The sequence below is a fragment of the Chionomys nivalis genome, chromosome 12, assembly GCF_950005125.1.
Source record: "Chionomys nivalis chromosome 12, mChiNiv1.1, whole genome shotgun sequence".
Classification (NCBI taxonomy): Eukaryota; Metazoa; Chordata; class Mammalia; order Rodentia; family Cricetidae; genus Chionomys; species Chionomys nivalis.
This window is the reverse complement of record NC_080097.1, coordinates 5,948,924-5,960,927: the sequence shown is the minus strand read 5'-3', so window position 1 is coordinate 5,960,927 and position 12,004 is coordinate 5,948,924. Positions and strand designations below refer to the sequence as shown.

Here is a 12,004-nt window from a genome sequence, read left to right as displayed (position 1 = left end):
GGCAACTGGGAAACAGATTCAAGGAGTCTTTGGGAACTGACCAGCAGTTCCCAGGAGAAGCTGGGAGTGGGGTCTGTTTGGGTGTCTTATTGGGCAGATTGAAAGGAAGGGAGCCACTGTGGTACAAGTGAGAAAGAAGAGGTGTGTGGGAACTAAATTCAGAAGAATCTGCCGCAGGTAAGCCGAGAGCATTGCTACGTGGCAAGTTTCAGCATCTGTTGAGGATGGCGTTGCTAATCTTACAAGGAGAAGCCTTGCAAGTGAAGTCAGGACAGCAGCAGAAAGATCCACAACCAATTCAAGCTGCCCAAAATAGCATTGTTCAAATCTAAGATTGACACTAGAGAGGGAGGTTGATGATGTGAGTGCCGTGCCACTCACAGAAGGCAGATTTGGGAGAGGGGGAGGAGACTTTTGGACTGAAAAATTCAGTTGTGAATCAATATCTCTGATGTGTCGGCTTTCAAAGAGCCATGGAAAGACACTGTAAGGCTGAGCAGGTGACCGAGCAGACGGGCATCTCTGCTGCAGGTGACCTGACAGGCATCTCTGCTGCAGGTGACCAGCAGACAGCTCTGCTGCTGATCCGTGTTTACCTTTCATCCCTGGATGAAATGACAGCTATTCTGTGAACCTCATTCCCACGAACGCCAACAGGTTGCCAGAGATTTGCACATATGTGATTTCTTACAAAAGGAAGCATAAAGTTTAGGCTGTGGCAGAAGGAACTAAACTCTACTGAGAAGAAGGTGAAAACATGAAGGACGTCAAAGCGAGAGCTACAACAGGTCAGGGGGACTCATCTGCATTCTTTCTCATGAGGCTAAAGCGTGAGGATGCGGAAGATGGTGTCCGGTGGTACCCAGTGAACAAGAAGGAAATGCTGGAGTCTCCCTCTCTAGCTTAGGATTCGTTTGCCTCTTAAGAAAGCAAACAAACCCTAAATAGTTCCCTGTTCAAGCTAAGAGAGCAAATGAAATTTAATGCTATTTCATATACATATATAGTATAAAATGACAGAAATATGTTTAAGACCATTTGAGAAATTTTGGAAAATTCTGTTGCAATTCCAAGTCAAATTTCCCATAGTGATTTGTGTGTGTCTGTGTGCAGCTTAAGACAGAAACTCAAATAGCAATTGTTGAAAATCAAAGTTCTAGCATAATCCAGTCTAAAGAGAAAGGAACCTGATGCTTGTATTCTGAGGAATGACAATAGGAAAGTATTAAAAAGTCAGGTTTCTTTTTGAGCATTTGAATTTATTTACTTATTTAGATTTCTGTGTAGTATGTTTTGCATTCATGTATGTCTGTGCCCGAGTGTGTGCCTCATGCTTGTGGAGGCCGAGGAGGGTGATAAAAGCCCTGGAAATGTTTTTGAGCTGCCATGTGTGTGCTGGGAATTGAACCAGGTTCCTTAATACTTGAGCCATCTTACCAGTTCCCATGGGTCTGTTTCCTATAAGTAAACCCCTGCATTTCTGTAAGAGTGAAATTTTTGTCTGTGCAGTAAAGACACTGAGATGCAAAGCACTCCATATGACTATAAGTCATGTTGTTTGGTATAGACATCCCCCCCCCCCCATCGTGTGGCCTGGCGACATCACGTGCAGTGCAAAGCGTTTGTGTTAAATGCTCAGAACCACAGATGCAGAGATGCTGTGTGATTCAACACTAGCCACCACTGTCAGAAGCATCCCAGTTTGAGCACACATTCAATGTTACTTGACTTTTGTTCTTCTGTATTGAGAAACTGTTGCTGGAGTTTTCAATACCCTTACATTCAGTTATACAACTCCATGTGAAGTCATGAACCACAAGACAGTCATGAGGCCCAGTGCATGAAAACTGACAGTGTCTTGAGAGAGACCAGTGGGCCTGGGAACACCAGTACCCACACCTGACACCATGACCCTTGAAATAGGGCTCCACCAGCGCCCACGAGCCAGCCTTGACTTCCACGCTAAAATCAGTAGGAATCTCCTGAGAGATCTCAAGCAGTGAAGAAAAACAACCAAGTTTGACTCAATGCAGTCATTTCTAGGATATGTCCATATCTAACCCTATACAGTGTATTGTTTAAAAAGACTGGGATGCCAAATATTTATGACTCAGTTGTGCTTCCATTGAAAAATTGCAATTCCTTCATTTTCTTGTTAAAATTTTAAGGTGGGGCATTAGTATTACTATTTTATGTCTACTGACTTTGCAAATAAGGAACAAATCAGACTTGTTGCTTTACATTTAACTGAACCTGTTTTCTCTTCTAAATATCAATTAATCTTGAATCACATGGGAAGAAATTTTACTCAAACAAATTCTACAGAAAGGTTTAGAAACTGGGATAACACATTTGGTGAGAGAGGTTGGTCAGTGGGTGCTGTGTTACAAGTAGGAAACAGAAGTAAGCTCTGGTGGGATGGTGAGGGAGAGGTGCTATACACAGTCACAACACACTGTGTATTCCCCAAAATATTAACATGTAAGAAATTACACTGAATACTCTTACCACAAAAATAATAACTGTTTAAGGAGATAGATACACTTACCCTTATTTGAGCGTTGCACAAACATACATGTATCCAAATGTCACGAGTCCCCATAAATTTGTATAATTTTTATGCTGATTAAACATATAATAATAATTAAAAATTCATATATAATAGAAAACCTATTTCCCTACTTTCAATGTACGGATTTGAAGAAGACAGAGCACTTTTTAAATTGTTTAGGATCAGTTGCAAAACGAAGATTAAGAATAGCAGTTATTTTTATCAATCACGCGAAAATGTGTTACTGAGAAAAATATCTCTCAACACACATTAACGGATACGGAGCATGGGTGTCCTTTAGGACTGATAGGGTGTCACGGGCCTGGAGTTGATTAGCCAAATCCAGAGCACCGATGTTCCCGCCAAGCCAGGTGCTTCTTCCTCTCTGTGTTTTATCCATCAGACTCCTCTAGGCCCATCTCTCTCTGTCTGCACCTTGTTGTCTGATCTGGTTGATCAGACCTGTCTTCCAGCTTCCACTTTTCTCCCAATTCGTCTGGGATTCCTACCCAGTATCTCTTGTCCTGCTCCCTTGATCCACAGACACACCTGTTCCTGATTGCAATGTTTCTGAAATGACTGCTAAGTGGGAATATCCCTTTATGGCGGTGATCATCTTAGCTTTCCAAAGACCTATTAACTTACCCATCTGTTGAGTGCGATGGTTGCCTGATGGGCACCCAGAGATGCAGTTCTGTTGTGGCCGCACCATGGTTTGGTCAAGGATATGAGTGCAGCGGCTGCCCTAAGGCCTAAGCCACTGCCTCTCTCCGCTGTTCTCACTGTGTTATGGATCATTCCTGCAGCAGAAAGTGGAATAAGAGGAGACCCTGCCCTTGAAAAGGTGTGTGTGTGCCCACTGCCCTGCTAGCATTTAGATCTTCATTCTGACAGAAAGACAGGGTGACCACAAGGACCTATCTGCCTTTGCTGGTCTCTTGGAACACGGAGAAGTTCAGGAAGATAAGTCTACAGATAAAACGCTGCTCAGACTTTGCTGGGGTGTCGGCTTAACTTTTGGAAGCCTTGTGTAAAATCAGATTCCAATTGGTGGTCTTGTAAACTGAAGATTTGTTCCCCCTCAAAACTCATACATTAAGGTCACCTCCCAACATGCCAAATGTGTTAGTATTTAGAGGTAGCTTGATTGTGAAATAGAGCCCTCCTGGATGTGATTAGTGCCTTTATAACAGGAGAGGAGAGAGAGAGAGAGAGAGAGAGAGAGAGAGAGAGAGAGAGAGAGAGAGCACCAGCCTGAGGGCATCTCACTGTCTTCTCTCCTCTGCCCCAGGTGAGGACAGAATAGTAATTTAACCATCTTCAGACCAGGAAGTGAGACAGCACCTCAGGTCTGCCAACACCTCTGCCTCAGACACCACAGTCCCCCAGAGCTCTGAGAAACTTGTGTTTGTTGTTTAAATAATACAGTTAGCAGCATTTTCGTAAGGAGGCCAGAGCTGACCACGGCTGTAAGTTTGAGGAGATAGAGTGCTGTTTAGCTTTTATTGCTCATTTGACCCAACCTAGAGTCATATGGGAAGAGAGACTCAATGAGGGATCCTCTAAATTGGGTTGGCTTGTAGACTTGTCTGTGGGGAATTGTCTTGATTGCTAATTGACGTGGGAAGACACAGCCTACTGTGGGCAGTATAATTCCCTACGCAAGAGTCCTACGATCATATAAGAGAGAAGAATGCTGATGGACAGCAGGAAGCAGGCAAGGATCCACACATTTATTTTCTTTTGTTCTTTTTTTTTTTTTTTTTTTGGTTTTTCGAGACAGGGTTTCTCTGTAGCTTTTGGTGCCTGTCCCCGAACTAGCTCTTGTAGACCAGGCTGGCCTCGAACTCCCAGAGATCCGCCTGCCTCTGCCTCCCGAGTGCTGGGATTAAAGGCGTGCGCCACCACCGCCCGGCTTTTTCTTTTGTTCTTGACTGTGGGCAAAATGTCACTCGCTGCTTCAGTTCTGCCTTGACTTCCCCTTGATGACTGCCGCCTGGTCCTGAAGCTGAATGAAGCTCGACTTCTCTAAGTTTCCTTTTCTCGGGGTATTTTTATCACACCCAGGGAACTGGAGCTAAAAGCAGGACCTAAGTAAGACTGGGCATTTCTAACAAGCCCCCAGATCGTGTACTAACTGTTGACGTAGGAACCACTCATTGGCTGGTTCTGAGGGAGGATTGCCAGAGCAACGAGTACTTTAAAATATTGGGCTGGAAAGATGGATCAGGGGCTTAGAGTGCTTGTTGCTCTTGCAGAGGCTCCAAGTTTGCTTCCCAGCACCCACCTCAGATAGCTAACAACCACCTGTATATCCACCTCTAGGGGAATCCACATGTACACACACACACAGAGAGAGAGAGAGAGAGACATGCCATGCCCATTTGCACACACATGCACACACACACATAGATCTTTAGAAAAACACCGACAATAGATAGAATCTATTTACACTAAGAACTTATTTCGCCGTGGGTTTTGATTTTAAATTTAACTAACAGTTCTGTGTTTCATCTGACATTCCTGCTTCCATCCCTCACTGACACATATTCTCCTTCTCAATTTACACACAAGCCTCAGAAACAGGTCACAAAGTTCTGTTTCCTTTTCACATTCACGGGTGCTCTTTGTGATTAATCTAATGAGTCTCTCCTTGTATTAAAAACAACAGTAGCAAAGGGGACAAGGAGGTCACACAGTTCCATTGTAATGTCTCCCACTGAGAAGAGGTAAGATTGGAGTCAGCCTACCTAGTGCTTGACAGAGGAATGTTAACTAAGGTTTCAGAGATCCAGCCAGAAGGAATTTTAAGTTTCCAACATAACACAGCCTTTAGGCTGCAGGGTTGTAACCAGACACTGGTGGGACCTTGATGATGGAAGAAGGAATACTTTGAACCCTGAACCCCTAGTCAACACTTGAGTCACTGAATGTTTTCGTCATCCACGGTGTCATAACAAAATAATGAACATATAGAAGTGAAAGCAACAGAATCTCACTTGATACAGTTCTAGACCCTGGGACAGCCAAGATTTGGGCACCAACATGGTTTCAGTAAAGGAGTTTTTTGCTGAACATCCTGAGGGTGGCTTCCTTCTTCCCATATCCTCACAAGGTGGGAAGTGAGAGGTCTCAGCCATTCCTTTGAAGGGATGACTGCCGTCATAGGGCTTCAGTGTCATGATCTCATGCAACGCTAATCAATCCCAACCTCCTCCGAATGACCATCCCAGTGAGCACTAGTCTACCATCACACTGAGTACTTGGCTCACAGCAGGGAGTGCTCAGAAGCACGAGCCTCTTCTCTGAAGCGCTAGTACAGAGTTTCTTTAGCACTGTGTCAGTGTCTGCTGCCCATGCACACGGCAATCTAGGATGCACCTTCCATAACCAGCAGGAAGCCAGTCCACAGGCGGAACTTCTCCTCCTCGCTTTTCACTGACCTCAGCGACTTCTCAGGGGAAAATTGGAGAAGATACAGGACCATTCTGACTCCACTCAGACAAATAGAAACTGAAAGGAAACTAGTAAGTTACAGGGGGAAAATCGATAATAATCTAGAAGGCCAAAGGAAAAAAATTAAAGACTGGTGGAGCTGGTTACAAATCTAGCCCTTCTAAAGTTGCCAGGGTGAACCTGGAGACCCTAGGAGGACATGTGCAGCCATCAGTCATGCCTGAGAAGGGCTTTCCGGGCAGCCTGTGACCAGAATGAGCTGTCTCTGCAGGACTAGGGAAGAGTGATGAGGTGGAAGGCAGGAAAGCCCAGGCCGAGAAGGAAATAAAACTTTTATATGGTTAGGATGCATGGGGTAGAACTCCACCCGGCAGCAAACAGTGGAGAAACAAAGCTCCCTACTGCCTGCACAGTCTTAACTTACTGCTCTTGGACAGCAGAGTTTCACTTTCTTTGGACATGGCTACAGTAAACAACATGACCTGTGGCTTCCTCTGGGATTGTTTTCTCTTTCTCGGGATGCTCTTTCTAAATCTATGGACTCTCCAAAGGAAAAGGAGCAGGACAGGCTGCAGATAAACGATACAGTCTGGGAGACATGGCACAGCAGCACAAAGGTTGTCTGATAGGATGTTAGTTATGTGGGGCTCTTCGGAGGCTTTGTCAGTCACTGCCAGGCTCCTCCCTCCCCTTACAGAATGTAGAACTAGCAAACATCCCTGTAAGTTACTGCCTTCCTTTCAACATGTCCCTTCCTTAAAACACCTTCTGGGAAGAGGTGATTGAAGACCTAGCTAAAGAACATAGATTAGTTTGAGCCATTGGAGACAGCTCTTATAGAGAGCCACTGTGGTATTTCAAGACTTCTGATCCTCCCAGAAGCCATGTGTTCCCAAGGAAATCCTTCCTAACAGGTAGGCACAGTAACTTGTAAGAAGTAGGAGAAGTAGAACAATCTAGAAAATAAATCAGTCATGCTTGCAAACCACTGTGTATCAGCTATCCAGAGAGAATAGCTGGCTGTGACCGGGAGAGTCTGAGCAGACAATGGGAACAGGATGGTGCATGGTGATGGGAGATTTCTGTAGAGAGTGAGCTGGCAGGCCTGGCAGGATGGCACGGTTTCAGTCTGGTAGCAAAACATGTCCCAAAGAATCTAGCAATACCTTAAAGAACTGGGAAATATTCCAACTCTACCCAACCAGACAAACGCATTGGGAAGGTGAGAATTATAGGGAGAAACTGGGCAGCCATCAAGGGTGGTACTGTTGAGTGTTTGTTTGCCTTCTGCTGCTACTCATGGGATTTTCCCTGGTTGGCCCATGGGAGAGAAAGCTGTAGGACTAGATGTTGAAGAGAGGTGAGTACAAATAGGAGCAAAGGCGATGGTTGCTTGTTCACAGCCTAGCATCCTTGACATTGGCTCTTAATCTTCCTTTGTGACTGTTCTATGATCTGCTGACTCCAGTTCTACCATGAAACAATGGGCTTGGGAGCTGCTGGCTGTGTACTAAAAGCCAAGGCAAAGAATATGTCTTCTGCTCCCTGCACCCAGGGTGGGTATGTATTGTCCAAGAGTTCCAAGCCATGCCCTGCCTTCGATTCTCTGGCTGGAGCAAGAATCCAGGCTATAAGCTCCAGGTTCTATTAAGCTACTCTTAAGAATTAGGGAGATATTTGGGGAGCTGTGCTCCCTCTTAATTTGCATAAGAGATAGCAGGCTGTATGGTGAATCGTGATGGAAAGGAGCTAAGGGACTGGCCCACAGCACTGCTGGGTCCCAACGGTCACCGATGTCCCTGGGTATAGCTGGCCAACATTTGAACATATCTCATTACCTTGTTTCATGTATCATCCACCGCCACAGACAACTCTAGTTCTGCCGTTGAGAACCTGTGGACCCGCTTAGAGGAAACGAGGGAGTCTACTTTGGGCAAAACCACTTTCCAGCAAGGAAAAGTGGAATGGGGGGCATAGTAATTTGAACAGTAATTGGCCCCTCATAGCCTCATAGTGACAGTATTGGGAGGTGTGGCCTTGTTAGAGGAAGTGTGTCACTGTCAGGGCGGGCTTTGAGGTATCTTCACTTCCTGTTGCCTATAGGGTCAAGATGTAGCTCCTTCTCCACTCTCAGCTGCCTCTCCAGCACTATGTCTGCCTGCATGCCCCCATAACCCACCACATTGATAATGAATTAGACCTCTGAAAATGTAAGCCAGTCCCAATTAAATGCTTTTCTGTTATAAGAATTGTTGTGGTCATGGTGTCTCTTCACAGAAATAGAAAGCTAAGATGGGGTAAGACAATCTGAGTCAAGAACTTTAAAAAGTTATACTTAAAACAGTTTTTTAAAGATGGGGGAAAATGTCAAATGTACCATGTTGGTGATTTTACAGCGTGCAGTCCAGTGGCAGTCAGGACACCCTCAGTGTCTCACATCAACACCATCTGTCCCAGATATTATATTCCCATAACAAACTTCGGTTCCCACTGAACACCGACTCCCTTACCTTCCTAAACCAAATGCCCCACAACCACCACACTGCTCTTTGTCTCTGTGTCCCTGAAGACTTTAGGTCACTCACAGGAGTGGAGTCATATCGTGTTCCTGCCTGGTTTATGTCACATAACCTACAGTCATGAAGGTTTATCCGTGTTGAACCATGCGTCAGAGTTTCTGGTACCCGGAGTATGTCCATTTTTCTACCTCCTCTGGATCCATTCATCAGTCAGTGATCCCTTACTTGCATGATTGTACCCTTTCCTCCATTATGAATGATCAAGCTCTATAAACAGAGGTATAAATATCTTCGTAAGCCTTTGCTTTTAATTCTCTGGTGTCTCTATCTCAGGTGTAGTTGCTGGACGATGAAGCAGTTGTATATATGTTTTTAAGGAACTGGTATGTTGTCCACTACACAGGCTGCACCATTTTATTGTCCCAGCCCCAGTGTTCAGGGTTCCAATTTCTCTACATCCTCACCAATACTTGTTATTTTTGTTTGTTGTTTTAAATAATAGTCATCCTAATGCATGTAAAGTCTAAATACCTATCTAAATAAGATTCTAAAGGAGGTCACAGATATCACGGGTTTGCAAATCCTTATGAAACCCTTGAGACCATGTCTTTTTAGGATTCGGGATTTTTTTTCATTTGAGAAAATTACCACAGTGGATGTACTGTATATTATGTAATGTTCCCAGTGGGACTGGACCTACAACCCACAATCAAATGCATTAGGATTTCTGTAGAAAAATGCATTAGCGTGGCACTAAGTGGGAGAAATGAGGACTGTAATTGGCCATATTTCAGGTTTGATGATGTTTTGCTAACAAATGGATTGCAGGAGGGAAAAAATTGGAGACATTCAAAATTTGGAACTGCACATAAGAGACTCTGAGTCTGTATACGTAGTGTACCTTCTTACATTAGGAAGACTTTTGAGCACACTGAAAATGACTGCATGTTTAGCTGAGAACTAGAAAATCCTGCAGAGGTATGGATCACATAGAAAATCCTGCAGAGGTATGCATCACATGGAAAATCCTGCAGAAATATGCATCGCATGGAAAATCCTACAGAGGTATGCATCGCATGGAAAATCCTATAGAAATATGCATCTCATGGAAAATCTTGCATCACGTGGAAAATCCTGCAGAGGTATGCATCACATGGAAAATCCTACAGAGGTATGCATTGCATGGAAAATCCTGCAGAAATATGCATTGCGTGGAGCTCGTTTATGACAGCAAGTGAGTGAAACCTGCTTTTGTCTCACTTTGCCAGCTGTGCCTCAGGATGGCACCAGTCAGTCAGGAACATCAAATGACCAGCACTTGGGCACCCCAGTTCTGCCCCAACTTCATTCTTTCACTATGAATTCCTGTGTCCCACCCCAAAGTCTTGTGTGTTAAAAGTTTGTTCCCCATGTGATACTTAACGTTGAGGTTTGGAAGAACTGATTGGATCATGAGGCCTCTGACCTAAGCAATGGGTCAATCAATGGATCGATTTATAATTTAATTGAGAGATGATGGGTGGGGTGGGGCTCAGTTGGAAGAAAGTAGGGCGCTGGAAGCACGTCCCCTGTTGCTTTGTCTCTTGTTTCCTGGCTGTTACGAGGTGAGCACCTTCCCTCAGCCATGCATTCTCCTTCCTGGTCTTCTGCCTCACCTCAGACCCAAAGCCACGGGTTCGGATGAGCATGGGTAGCATCTCAAACATGAGCAGAGATCAAACTTACCTTCTTTTTGTTGGTTTTCCGTGACAGCTCCCCTTGAATTCATAGCAAACCCATGCATAGCTGCCTCTCAGTTCTTATTTCCTGCTTAGACTTTCACTAGCTAATACATCACAGACTCAAAGGGGCGTGTGTGTATCCCTTTCCTTGTGTATGCAGCTGCTAACATGAGACCCACTACTAACACATGTGTGCTGGTAAGCAACACTGCATGCTGATAGGTTGACCTGCTTCTCCTTCCAGCAGACATATTTATAGTCTTTCAACCAGGAGGAGTGGACGGAAGGCTCAGTGGTTAGCCACTGAGAAATTTCTGTAAGGAGAAATATGTTATTGTTTCTGAGGTTACAGAGGTTGTAATGGCAAATGTCTCATGAGTTTCCCGGCACACAATGTGTAGCCCCCACCCACTCCCAAAGTAGTGCTCTTCCAATGCCTTTTCATGGGACTCTTGCCCGCCTCATCAGCTATGCTTGGTTGTAATCAAGAAACCCTGTATTAACGGCATGGCATTAGAGGGGAAGAAAAATAATTCTGCAGAACTGTCGAAGATGTCACTCCTCGCCATGCTCCTGCAAATAGAAGCCAAACCAAATGAGGTTGCAGCTGGCTGTCCTTGGGTGCCACCCACTTGCCACACCACAGCATGAATAATTGGCAAGGACAGCACCCCTGTTTGGCACTCCAGTTTGTCCCGCATCTAAGTTCTCCCTGTTCCCAGTGCACGTGCATCCAGCCTTGCAACCTGGGCTCTCAGCACCAACACTCTTGGTCTAGTTTCCCAGAAATGGGAGTTACTGTCACTCAAATGAGCCGTGCTAAAACTTGGCAGAGGAAGGGCCTTCTGGGCTCAGTAATTAGTTCATTCTTGCAGAATTGGTGGTTTCTGTAAATAAAGCAAACATGGGAGGAAATGAACCAACAGACTCCTAAGACCCTGGATCCCAGCCTTTCACACCCCCTCCCAACCGTACAGTGGTCTTCTGCAGATATCATACCCGTATCTATAACTACAGCAGCAAAAAATAGCTGTTTTATTTTTCACCTATTTTATGTTTAAATTTCTAAAGTCACCTTTGGAAAACACCAAGAGGAGAAAACGCTCTGGAGGGCACAAGTGCATTGCTCCTTGTTTTGACCCTAAGTGGCTGAGCCTCACCAGGCACAGTGAGATTCTGGGTTTGCCTGGCAGTCCTTTATTGTTGCTGGGTGTTCAGACTCCCAGGGGCAGCATTCCCATGGAAGATAATGTAGCAAGCTGCTGGTAAATGAGACTTGGCTAGCCAAGCAGTGCACACGGCGTGCAGGAGGAACGGGGCCCCCTCTGACTCGGCCTGGGCACAGCTGCGGGAAAAGCGACCAGAGTGCAGCGCAGCGTGAGTGCCCGCATCACCTTGCAGCCCCTCAAACCACGTCAGCGCAGCGTGAGTGCCAGCCGTCCCCTTGCAGCCCCTCAGCCCGCGTCAGACGCTGATGGCTTCCGCCTGCCGTGTTGGCCAGTGGACTGTCATCATTACCGAACCCCAGGAGTCTGGCAGCCACAGTTCCCTGTCAGTAGCAGCAATTTAATTCCACGTGCTAGAATTTACACCGGGTGGACAATCTCAGATGCCAATAAGAATTTGTTTATACTCCAGATACATTTAAAAAAAAACGACAGAAATTTATGATTTACTACAAAAGTGAAAAGATATGGATACTTGGACTTAATATTTTTCCTCTTAGGATTATTTTTAGGCCAGAGATAACTTGAAGC

At 45.1% G+C, this 12,004-nt stretch overlaps 1 protein-coding gene across 1 annotated transcript in view; it reads left to right on the top strand.

The window, feature by feature from the left end:
* Positions 1-12,004, top strand: part of Gpc6 (glypican 6) — a 979,653-nt gene that overhangs the window by 956,246 nt on the left and 11,403 nt on the right. The gene's annotated exons all lie outside the window — the stretch shown is intronic.